The 9,706-nt window shown below is 50.8% G+C and overlaps 1 protein-coding gene across 3 annotated transcripts in view; it reads right to left on the minus strand.

Annotated features, from left to right (window-relative positions):
• The window catches only part of LOC106855947 (discoidin domain-containing receptor 2-like), a 55,695-nt gene extending 48,338 nt beyond the window's left edge, over positions 1-7,357 (minus strand). For 2 of the 3 annotated variants that reach the window (XM_088177266.1, XM_088177269.1), the window contains exon 1: positions 7,311-7,357. The gene's annotated coding sequence lies outside the window, so the exon portion shown is untranslated. Of the gene's footprint in view, positions 1-3,206; positions 3,226-7,310 lie in introns of those variants that run through there. The other variant, XM_088177268.1, reaches the window with a different exon arrangement.
• Between the last annotated feature and the right edge of the window lie 2,349 nt (positions 7,358-9,706).

The following is a 9,706-nucleotide window of genomic DNA, read 5'->3' on the forward strand; positions in this document are numbered from 1 at the left end:
CCCAAACAACAACAGGGCACTGGAGGCACATTCCCAGCACCCCCAGCTCAGCTCCACTACAAATGCAGAAATGAAAGATAAACATTCCTGGAAGATCACATTACCCAGCATGAAGACATGACAGCTTGTCAGGAGCAGCAGAAACAGGCTGAGCCCAGTGAAAAGCACTCACCATAGGCTAACATCTTCCTACTGGAGAATACTGATACTCCAGCTATTTCTGCTACAGTATTTAATTATTTTTTTCCCCTTTTGACAGGCAGAAACAAACAAGCACAAGTGAAATAACATAACAGTAATCGAGATGGACAACAAAACCCAACGCTCGGCTAGTTTAGCTCTCCATGGGAGGGTAACACAAATGACAGACACCACGACCAAATGATAAATGCAACAAAAACCTGCCCAGACTCTCATTCTTCAAGGAAAAAGAAGAGCTGTAAAGGCAGTGTGTTCTGCAGGCTCCATCTCTGTATTTGCTTGTTCTTGAGCAGCTCTTCATTACTGATGGGTGGGACGTTTTAACACCTTAAATGCTATTCCCAGAGAAACTGAACTAACTCCTCATTTTCACAGCACAAATTCATCTGGTTGGAAGAAAATACCCCGCCCTATTCCTCTGGCCTCCAAAGTGCAGCTGGCAGCCTCAGGACACAGGACAGTCCTGGGGAAGAAACACAACTGTTTATTCTGTTTGTCTGTCCCTCCTCCCTCCCCCAGGGCACACAGGAGCCGATCGTCTCCCGTGCCATCTCCTGACAGGAGCCGACTTGTTCCAGGTTCATTATGCACTGGAGTTCTGCACTGCAGAGCTCTGCAGATAAATCTGGGCACAGCACCCAAACATCAAGAAAGAAAAGTCAAATCAGGTCAGGAGAGCATCATCCATCCTGGGAGCACTTCCAAGCAAACACCCAAAGCTGCTGCATTAGGAGAAGACAGGCCCCACATCCAAATTTTGGAGTAACTCCACCCAGTTTAATTCCTTGGTCATGCATTCTGCAAGCATTAGCTCTGAGTGGGCTGGGGTTCTAACAGCTCCACACTTGAAGCTTCATGGACAAAACAAGGTTTAGGCAGCACTTTTCAGAGTACAGATCATCACCTCTCACGTGTACCCTGCCAGGTCTGGGATGACCATCAGCCAGGCTCCAGATGGACAGACCCAGCAGAATCCCATCCAGGAGCAGAGTGAGGGGTGAGATGGTTGAGCTGCTACAAAAATTATACAACCTCACTGCCATCCATTAGAGCAACAAGAGTTCCACCAGTCCTTTCCATCAAAAGAAGGGATTGTTAGCCAGCAAGGGTATGGAACCTAAGTAACTTGTGTTCACAACTATTTTACCTAAAAAATAAAATAATACCACATAAAAAGCAGATATTTAGTGTATGTAGTACTTGCATTAGCACACACTCTCAAGGAAGTCAAATGAAGTTTGATAACCTACATACAGGAGTTTTCCACTTTCCTGTGCTTGGCTTTCCACCTGTGTGAAATTAAACATCAGAAGAAGTTTCTGATAACTCCCATGGAACAAACATGCTTAGGTAACAGGAAAAAAAAATACCACCAAGTCTGTGCAGATCTGTAAATCCTACTTACAATGATTTGTTTAAAAAGACAGCTCACAGGAGTGACTGAGGAGACTACAGGCAGAACATGGCTGTGGAGTACTAAGTGGTTTTAACACATCTTGCCTTATGCATTCCTGTCTTCAAGTTGCATAAAACACTGATAGATTTAAAGTTTGGGATTTGAAACTTTCCCCTCCCAGTCTGACTCCACTCTTAATTTTTTTAAGAGAGATTGGGATCAAGTGGCTCTTTGGCTCCTATTTCCACAGCCAATAAAAACCCCACCCACCCCCAATCCATTTTTGCACAACTAATGCCTTCGTGATTGGCAAGAAGTGATTTTAGGCACAAAGAGGATCTGGCATCAGAAAGGTGCCTTCCTACCTTGCCTGTGAGAACAGGTTGTACTCTAAAGCTACTGGCAACAAAAGTTCCCAATGCTGAGAACACCACCCAACATCACCTCAGAACAGCTTTGCTTAATTTTCAACACTCTCAAACAATGGCTGTGATTATTTTGGAAGAGTAACCCAGTTGCCATCAAGAGAAATGGAAACCAGCATCCGTTCTGAGTGTGAGACCAGAGACTGCTGGGATCCTCTGCAGCAGAACATTACCATCAAGCCTTCCCTGTTCAGAATGTTCTCATGCATTAACAGAAAAAACACCATCAATTCTACATAAATTCCTTTGCTGAAGCCAGCAGCAAAACGTCTGTGGAATTAAGGCAGATGAGAGCCTTCCCTCACTTGGGTTTATCCCAACCCCACACACACTAAAGAGAGAAACAGAGCTCAGGAAAGATGAAATACTTCCTTGCCATCATCTCTTGTTGCTGTCCAAGCAGCAGGCCCCAGCACTTGAGAGCATCCCTGGGTGTTGTGTGTGCTCAGAAAGGTCCTGCTGGAGCTCAGAGCCACCCTGAGCCCAGCCTGTCACAGCTCTGGGCTTCCGTGTGTGCCATGAGGACACCGGGCATGTGACTCGCGTGTTAAAACTTTCTGGCTCACCAGTCGAAGTTCAGATTCTTTCCCTGCAAAACACACTGCATGATCTCATCTGCAAGCAATCAGCCTGAGAAATCAGCTTGTTAAAGGAAGCTTCTAGGAAAGGAGAGAAGTCTCTGGAGGATTTGGGGGCCTATATAATTTTAACCACTTTGTTAAGCTCCAGCTGCTCTTCTCCCCATTGGGGTCACACAACCAAGAAACCATTTCTCCTCCCACACAACTCCAGACAGGACAGTTTGCCAACACCTAACTGCAGCATCCCATTTGCATTCTCCACAGCCTGAAAACGCTCACATTTTTAAGCAAAACTCATCTCAAGCAGGCACTGAAAGAGTGCAAGGACGAACTCAGGGCTGCAAGCTGAGCAGCATCCAGGAAATCGATTCATTAAACATGCAACAGTGATCATCTCAATGTGTAAACCAGAATATTCTCTCAGTTTCTGGATGTGTATTTCAGCATTTCCTCACAATTCTCACAGGGACCCACGACATGCACCAGAAGACAGGAATAACCAGTACAGTGGGAGCTCTGCAGAGGAGTAAGGAAGAAGCAATAAACTCCCTGGAACGCCAGCTTTGTCCTGAGATTGCTCAAAGTGATGTAACAGAATTTTACCTGAGTTTCTGGAGATGCTGCAGGAGCCTCCTACATCATCCCTGTGCTATAACATGCCCAGATAGCAGCAGCACTTTCTACTCCCCAGTGAAAACCCTGAGGAAGCAGCACTGCAGTGTAGGACAGAATGCAGCATTTGATTCCCACTCTCACTTTGGCTCTCCAGGGCACTGTGGTGAGCAGAATGAGCAGCCTCGAGTCCTGCGCTCACACTCTGGGTCACATTTGCATCCCCCGAGCTCCCAGAAGCAGGACCACCGCTCTTGCACTCAGCAGGGAGGGAGGGAAGATCAGAGCAGCATCCTGCCTTCTTCACTTCCTTCCATGCTGTCACACCCTGCCTCAGCTGCTCCCAGCAGCATCTCCCAGGCAACCCTTCCCCAGCTGCCCCTCGCTGGTCATTCAAGTGCTTTGAAAGACTTGCCTTAAAATTCTTGCATAGAAATCACTGTTTAATGTTCAGTGTGAACACAGGAGGAGGGGGGGAAGCCAGCCTAGCCTGTCTCTAACAAAGGAGATCTGCAGGACCGAGCCCTTGGTTCTTCCCAGCTGTGGATTATTCTAAGTGAAGTGATTTTTCACCACTTCCAGCACCTATTTTTAGTTCAACTTGCAGAAGTAACTGTTCTGAAACAAACAGAAGGCAACACACACATTTATTATGAGAGCAGAGGAACAAGTTAATCACACCGGGCTCTCCCTCAATTTGTATCCTTACAAAAGCTACTTTATACATGTAAAGTAACTTCTTTATAAAAGTTCCTTTATATAAGGATTAGGAACACCTCAGCCCATAGCTGTTGAAGCCACTGTCCGGCTGAGGGACTTCGCCCTGAACACAAAGTCATGGAATGCAACTTTTTTTGGTCAATGGTGGCACCTTCTAGCAGCAAGTGACTCTGTGAAGCTTCACAGCAATTTGAAATAACTGCCTTGAAAAAGCTTTATCATTTCTGTGTCTTCAAGAAACACATGGCTCTGAATGCAAACATTCAGGCTAAACAAAACGTTATGGGAGGGGGGAAAGTCTCCTTCAAGCTTCTTACTCCCAAGCCAAATTCCTAATTTTATCAGATTAAGAGCAGACATCCCTCTCGCCCCACCCCCAAACTGATGTCCTCTACTAAAATTAAGGTACAGGACAACTGCACCCAAATTCCTGGAAAAGCACAGTTCAGAAAATTCAAAGTATAAAGGGAAGGGGATAATACCGAAGGGCTCAGCTACTGGCTCCTCTGGTGTAGCTTCTCAACCAAATCATGAAAGAAGAAGGAGACTTTCCAGCTCAAGTTCCAAGTCCTTTTAAAAATCAGTTTATAACCACTAAAATAAACACAGTAAGAACAACTGTGCAGTAAGTGGGAACCTGCAAAAACAGCTGCAGCTTAAGAGAAGTTTAGGCAATGTCTGGCAAACACCAGCAGATACAACAGCCCAGGAGGATGGCAGCATCCTGGGGAATGAAACAGTGAATTTTACCCACAGGTCATCGAGGAACTGCCCAAAGTTCACCCACACTGGGCAGAAGCAGCTGTTCTGTGCTGTTTACTGCTATGGTGAGCATTTGTTTCCTGTTAGAACTGCCTCTCTCCCAAATTCCAGTCTCTCCTGGATGCCCAGGCTTCTCCCATGCCCTCACCTGCCCTGTGCTGCCTCAAGCCCAGCCAAGAGTTTCCCAATGCACCTCACACCTGGGCGGGCACACTGCTCTCCTCTTGGGCCTGTCACCCCAAAACTTTCTGCAGGTCCCTTCAGGGCACAGACCCCCACTGCACCCAGCCTCCCCAGGAAACAGCCTGGGGAAGGGAAGGAAGGGCAAGAAACCTGGAACAAGGAGACTTCTCCAAGGCACCATGACTTGGATACTTCAGCTGCTCTGAGTCACTTTAGGGCATTTCCAGAGCCCTAAAGCTCAGTAGAGGGTGCAGAAGGACAGCACCTCTGAAGGAAGGATATCCAGAGCCCTACTGCCATCTCACCTTTGGGCTCCAGCCCACAGAACTCCCCAGGATTTGGACATTCTGACTTTCTTTACAACTGAAGATCCAATTCTCCACTCGGTGTTATCCGAGGAGCTACCCTAAGCCACATGCTTTGAACATCCTCCTTTGCTGCAAAGCTGACAGTTTTCAATTACAGCCACTTGGAGTTGTTCTTGGCTCTCCATCCCTCACCACAGACCTGTGCTCTCCATGGCTAGGCTTCTCAGTGTGCACATCAAGCAAATTCAGGAAAGATGTGACAAATAAAAGCCTTCCTGGACACTGACTGGAACTGGAAAGACAAAAACTCCTAGGAAAGCCAAGGAGACATCTCTGGGGGAGGAGGAGATGACCTGGGCCATTTCCAGGGGGGGAAAAGCAGGGAGCCTCAGGTCTTGCTCTTGGGAGTTTTAAAGGTTTTAAGTTAAGTGGGACAAGGGGTAAAGCTTCCAAACTAAAAGAGAGGAGATTTAGATTAGATATGAGGAAGCAGTTGTTTTGAAATGAGGGTGGTGAGGCCCTGGCACAGGGTGCCCAGAGAAGCTGTGGCTGCCCCACCCCTGGAACTGTCCAAGGCCAGGTTGGACAGGGCTTGGAGCAATCTGGGACAGTTGAATAAATTCCTATTCACTGCAGGAGCATTGGACTAGAAAAGCTTCAAAGAGCCTTTCAAATTCAGTGGTTCTAAGATGCTGCAAATTTCAGATTGCAGCCTGTGACCATCAGAAGGATAGAGATCATTTGCTCACGGCAAAAGAAAGCTCACAGCACCTGATACCTGCCCAAGGGACAAGCACACACCTGGATAATAGATTTAAGGCTTCTTAAAATACAATTACTTTCCTAATTATACACTGGAGGCCAGAACCCACAGGCTGAGCAAGCCACGAGCAGCACAGCAGCTAATTCACAGAGAGCTCCTCTTGATTTCCACAGCCCACATTACCCAGACATCAGACTGAATGGACATCGGAGCCTTTCTAATTTTATAGTCCACAGAGACAAGGCAGGAATGGCTGATGGAAGAGCAGCAAGGCCTCTCTGCCCACACACACCACTGCTGCTGGCTCCACAACTGCAGAACTGCTTCTACTTTTTTTTTAAAAAAGATTTTTTTTTTTTTAATGGAGTCAGCTGAAGAGAAAATGAAGAGCTCGGCATTTTAAACCAAAGCATTTCAAAATGCTTGTTTATCTTTCAGCCTCAAAAGAAGAGAAATAAAGTGAAACAAAATCTCAGTCATTCCCTCTTAAGTTTTTCCTCTCCGTCTCCAACAAAGCAAAGTGCCCTGAGCACCACTTGATCACTTTTTCTTTTCTTTTCCCTTTGGCTTACAACTTTCCAATTAGAGAAGTTGACATAAAACAGTCCCGGATTCTCATATTTTATCTTTTCCCCACCTTAACTCTCCATTAAAGAGTATTTAGAAGGCAGAGCAGCCAAAGGAACAGTGCATCCAACAGAAAAAAAAAAGGATGGGGAAACGCACCAACGAACAAGCAGTGGCATAAACCAACAAAGGCTACGATAAAAGTTCAAAAGCAAAGTTTCCACACAGAGGTCTCCTTAAGGAAAAGAAAAATGGAAAGCTCTTTTTTTCATAAGGGCAAATGAGCCATGGGGCAGCACGAGTGCCCAGCTCCCAAAGTCGCGAGGAAGAACCAAATCCCGGGACCCGAGCCGAGCACACTGGACCGCACCGCTCCGGGGCTTCAGTCCCAGCTCGCACCGGCCCAGCAGCGCTGCCGGGGCCGCGGAACCGGCCCGGGAACCAAACCCAGGGGCGGGAAGGGCCGGAGCGGGGCAGGGGGACCCGCACCCCACGGCAGGAACCCCCGGGCGGGGCGGAGAGGCCGAACAAAGCCCCGGCACTCGCTTTGCTTTGCGGGGCTCCGGGGCACGTCCCGGGCAGCGCTCCCACAGCTGCGGGGGCTCGGCGGGGACCGAGCCCAGCGCGGCGGCGCACAGCCCGGGCCAGCCCCGGGACCCCTCCCCGAGCCCCGGGAGCGGTGTGCGATACCCCGGGCACACCGGGAGCCCCGCGGGGGTTCAGGCAGCGGCCCCGCTTGTCCCGCGGGGAGCCGGGCCGGGCGGGGCGGGGCGGGGCGGCCCCGGCGCTTACCTGGGGCAGGCCGGGCGGCGGCGGCGCGGGCTCGCGGCCCCTTCCGGCGGGCGGGCGGGCGGGGGCGGCCGCGGGCGCCACGCTCTTAAAGCGGCCGCGCCGGGCCGGGGCCGCCGGGAGCGTCGCCACGGCAACGGGACAGCGGGGCGGGAGCGCGGCGGGGCCGGAGCGCCCGCCAGTGGGCCGGGCAGACGGGGCCGGGCAGCCGAGTGTGTGTCTGTGTGTGTGTGTGTGTCTGTGTGTGTGTCTGTGTGTCTGTGTGTGTGTGTCCTTGTGCATCGCAGTCCTTCCATGTCCCCTGCTCCAGGGCTGGGCACCCGAGCGTGTCCTGAGAGATGGGGCTGGGCAGCCGTGTGTGTGTCCTTGTGCATCAGAGTCCTTCCATGTCCCCTGTATTCCAGGGCTGTGAGCTACCAGCACTGCCACCCATGTCCCCTGTGCTCCAGGGCTGGGCACTGTGAGCCCTGAGTGCCCGGGCTGTACAGCCGTGCTCCCTGGGCTCCAGGGCAATGCACGATGTCACTTGTGCATCAGAGTAATTTCATGTCCCCTGTGCATTAGTCCTTCCACGTCCCCTGTGCTCCAGAGCTCTGAGCTACCATTACTGCCACCCATGTCCCCTGTGCTCCAGGGCTGGGCAGCCGTATGTGTGTCCTTGTGCATTAGCATCCTTTCATGTCCCCTGTGCTCCAGGACCCTGAGCTACCAGCACTGCCACCCGTGTCCCCTGTGCTCCAGGGCTGGGCACTGTGAGCCCTGAGTGCCCAGGCTGTACAGCCGTGCTCCCTGGGCTCCAGGGCAATGCACGGTGTCACTTGTGCATCACAGTCCTTCCATGTTCCCTGTGATCCAAGGCTGTGCATCCATGTCCCTTGTGCATCACAGTCCTTCCATGTTCCCTGTGATCCAAGGCTGTGCATCCATGTCCCTTGTGCATCACAGTCCTTCCATGTTCCCTGTGATCCAAGGCTGTGCATCCACGTCCCTTGTGCACCACATATGTCCTGTGCATGCTGGCTGTGTGCTCATGCCCTCGTACACCCTGCAGGATGACTGTCCCCCCGTGTGCCTCACAGCTCCTCCATGTCCCCCTGTGTGCCTTCATGTGCCCCTGTGCCTCACAGTCCCTCCATGTGATGTGGGTGACATGGTTTATCAGTGCTCCAGGGGTGACACTGATAGTGCTGGGGGAACAGTTGGCCTGGATGATCTTGAGGGTCCTCTCCAACCTTGATGATTCAATGTATGTCTCAGGGCTGCATAAGGAGCTGTGGCCCCATAGCCTTGGGGCTGAACCATGTCCCTGTGTGCTCACAGCCCCACTGTGTCCCCGTGTTTGTCTCCCATGTCCCCGTGTGCCTCACTGCCCCCATGTTTGTCCCTCATGTGCCCTCACCACCTCTCAGTGTCCCCATGTTTGTCTCCCATGTCCCCATGTGTCTCACCACCTCTCAGTGTCCCTGTGTTTCTCGGGGTCCTGCTGTGTCCCAGGTGCCTCAGGGCTGAACTGTAGCCCCCCTGTGTCTCCATGTCCCCAGTGACCCCCCTGCCTCAGGGCTGTGCTGTGTCCCCTGTCCCCCTCCATGGCCCTGCCACATTCCCAGGATATCTCCTGTACTTTACAGCCCTGCCATGTCTCCCTATTCCCCCTTATACCTCAGGTCACTGCCATCTCCCTGAGTCCCCCTTGCTGCCCAGTCACTGCCACCTGACCCAGGTGACACCACTTCCACAAGGGTCCCATCAGCAAAGGACCCTTCCCACCCACCCACCACCCCCAGCACCCTCCCAAAGCCATGGTGGCACTTGGTGCTGTGTATTCTGAGGTTGCACAGGAGCTCCATTAGAGCAGCCTCTCTTCTTAACACATTTTGGTGTTCCATCCTCTTTCTGTGCTGCTGTCAGTGAAGATGGGCCCTTCCCTGGAGCTGTCCAGACAAATAGCCAAGAACAAGCCAAAGACAGCAGAGGCTGAGGGAAACTCTCCCCAGCAGGAGAAAGGAAAGGAAGGAAATTCCAGTTACCAGGGAATAGGTGTGCTCAGAGGTTTCCAGCACACCAGGGGAAAACAGAGCCTAAACACTAGGCCAGCAAGCAGCTGGATGGAGCTACACACCCTCTGGGTGTTGAGTAGATGGATTTTTTTAAGATACTATTTGAGAGCAAATAGCATTGAACAGCATTGTTTTGCTCCAGGAAGCAGAAACTCTGGGTATTCAGGTAATCTTTGTGGTCATAACAACCAAACTTTCTGTCTCCCATAAAGAACTTTAACTCCTTTTTTGCTATATAAGTGTACACAAACCAGTTTTCTATATCATGGCTTTTAGCTCTGTTGAGCTGCTCTCTGTTGCTACAAGGCAAAGAGAGGCACAGACCCTGCAATGTCTTCACTA

This window comes from Sturnus vulgaris, chromosome 22, assembly GCF_052056855.1.
Source record: "Sturnus vulgaris isolate bStuVul1 chromosome 22, bStuVul1.hap1, whole genome shotgun sequence".
In the NCBI taxonomy this organism is placed as follows: domain Eukaryota; kingdom Metazoa; phylum Chordata; class Aves; order Passeriformes; family Sturnidae; genus Sturnus; species Sturnus vulgaris.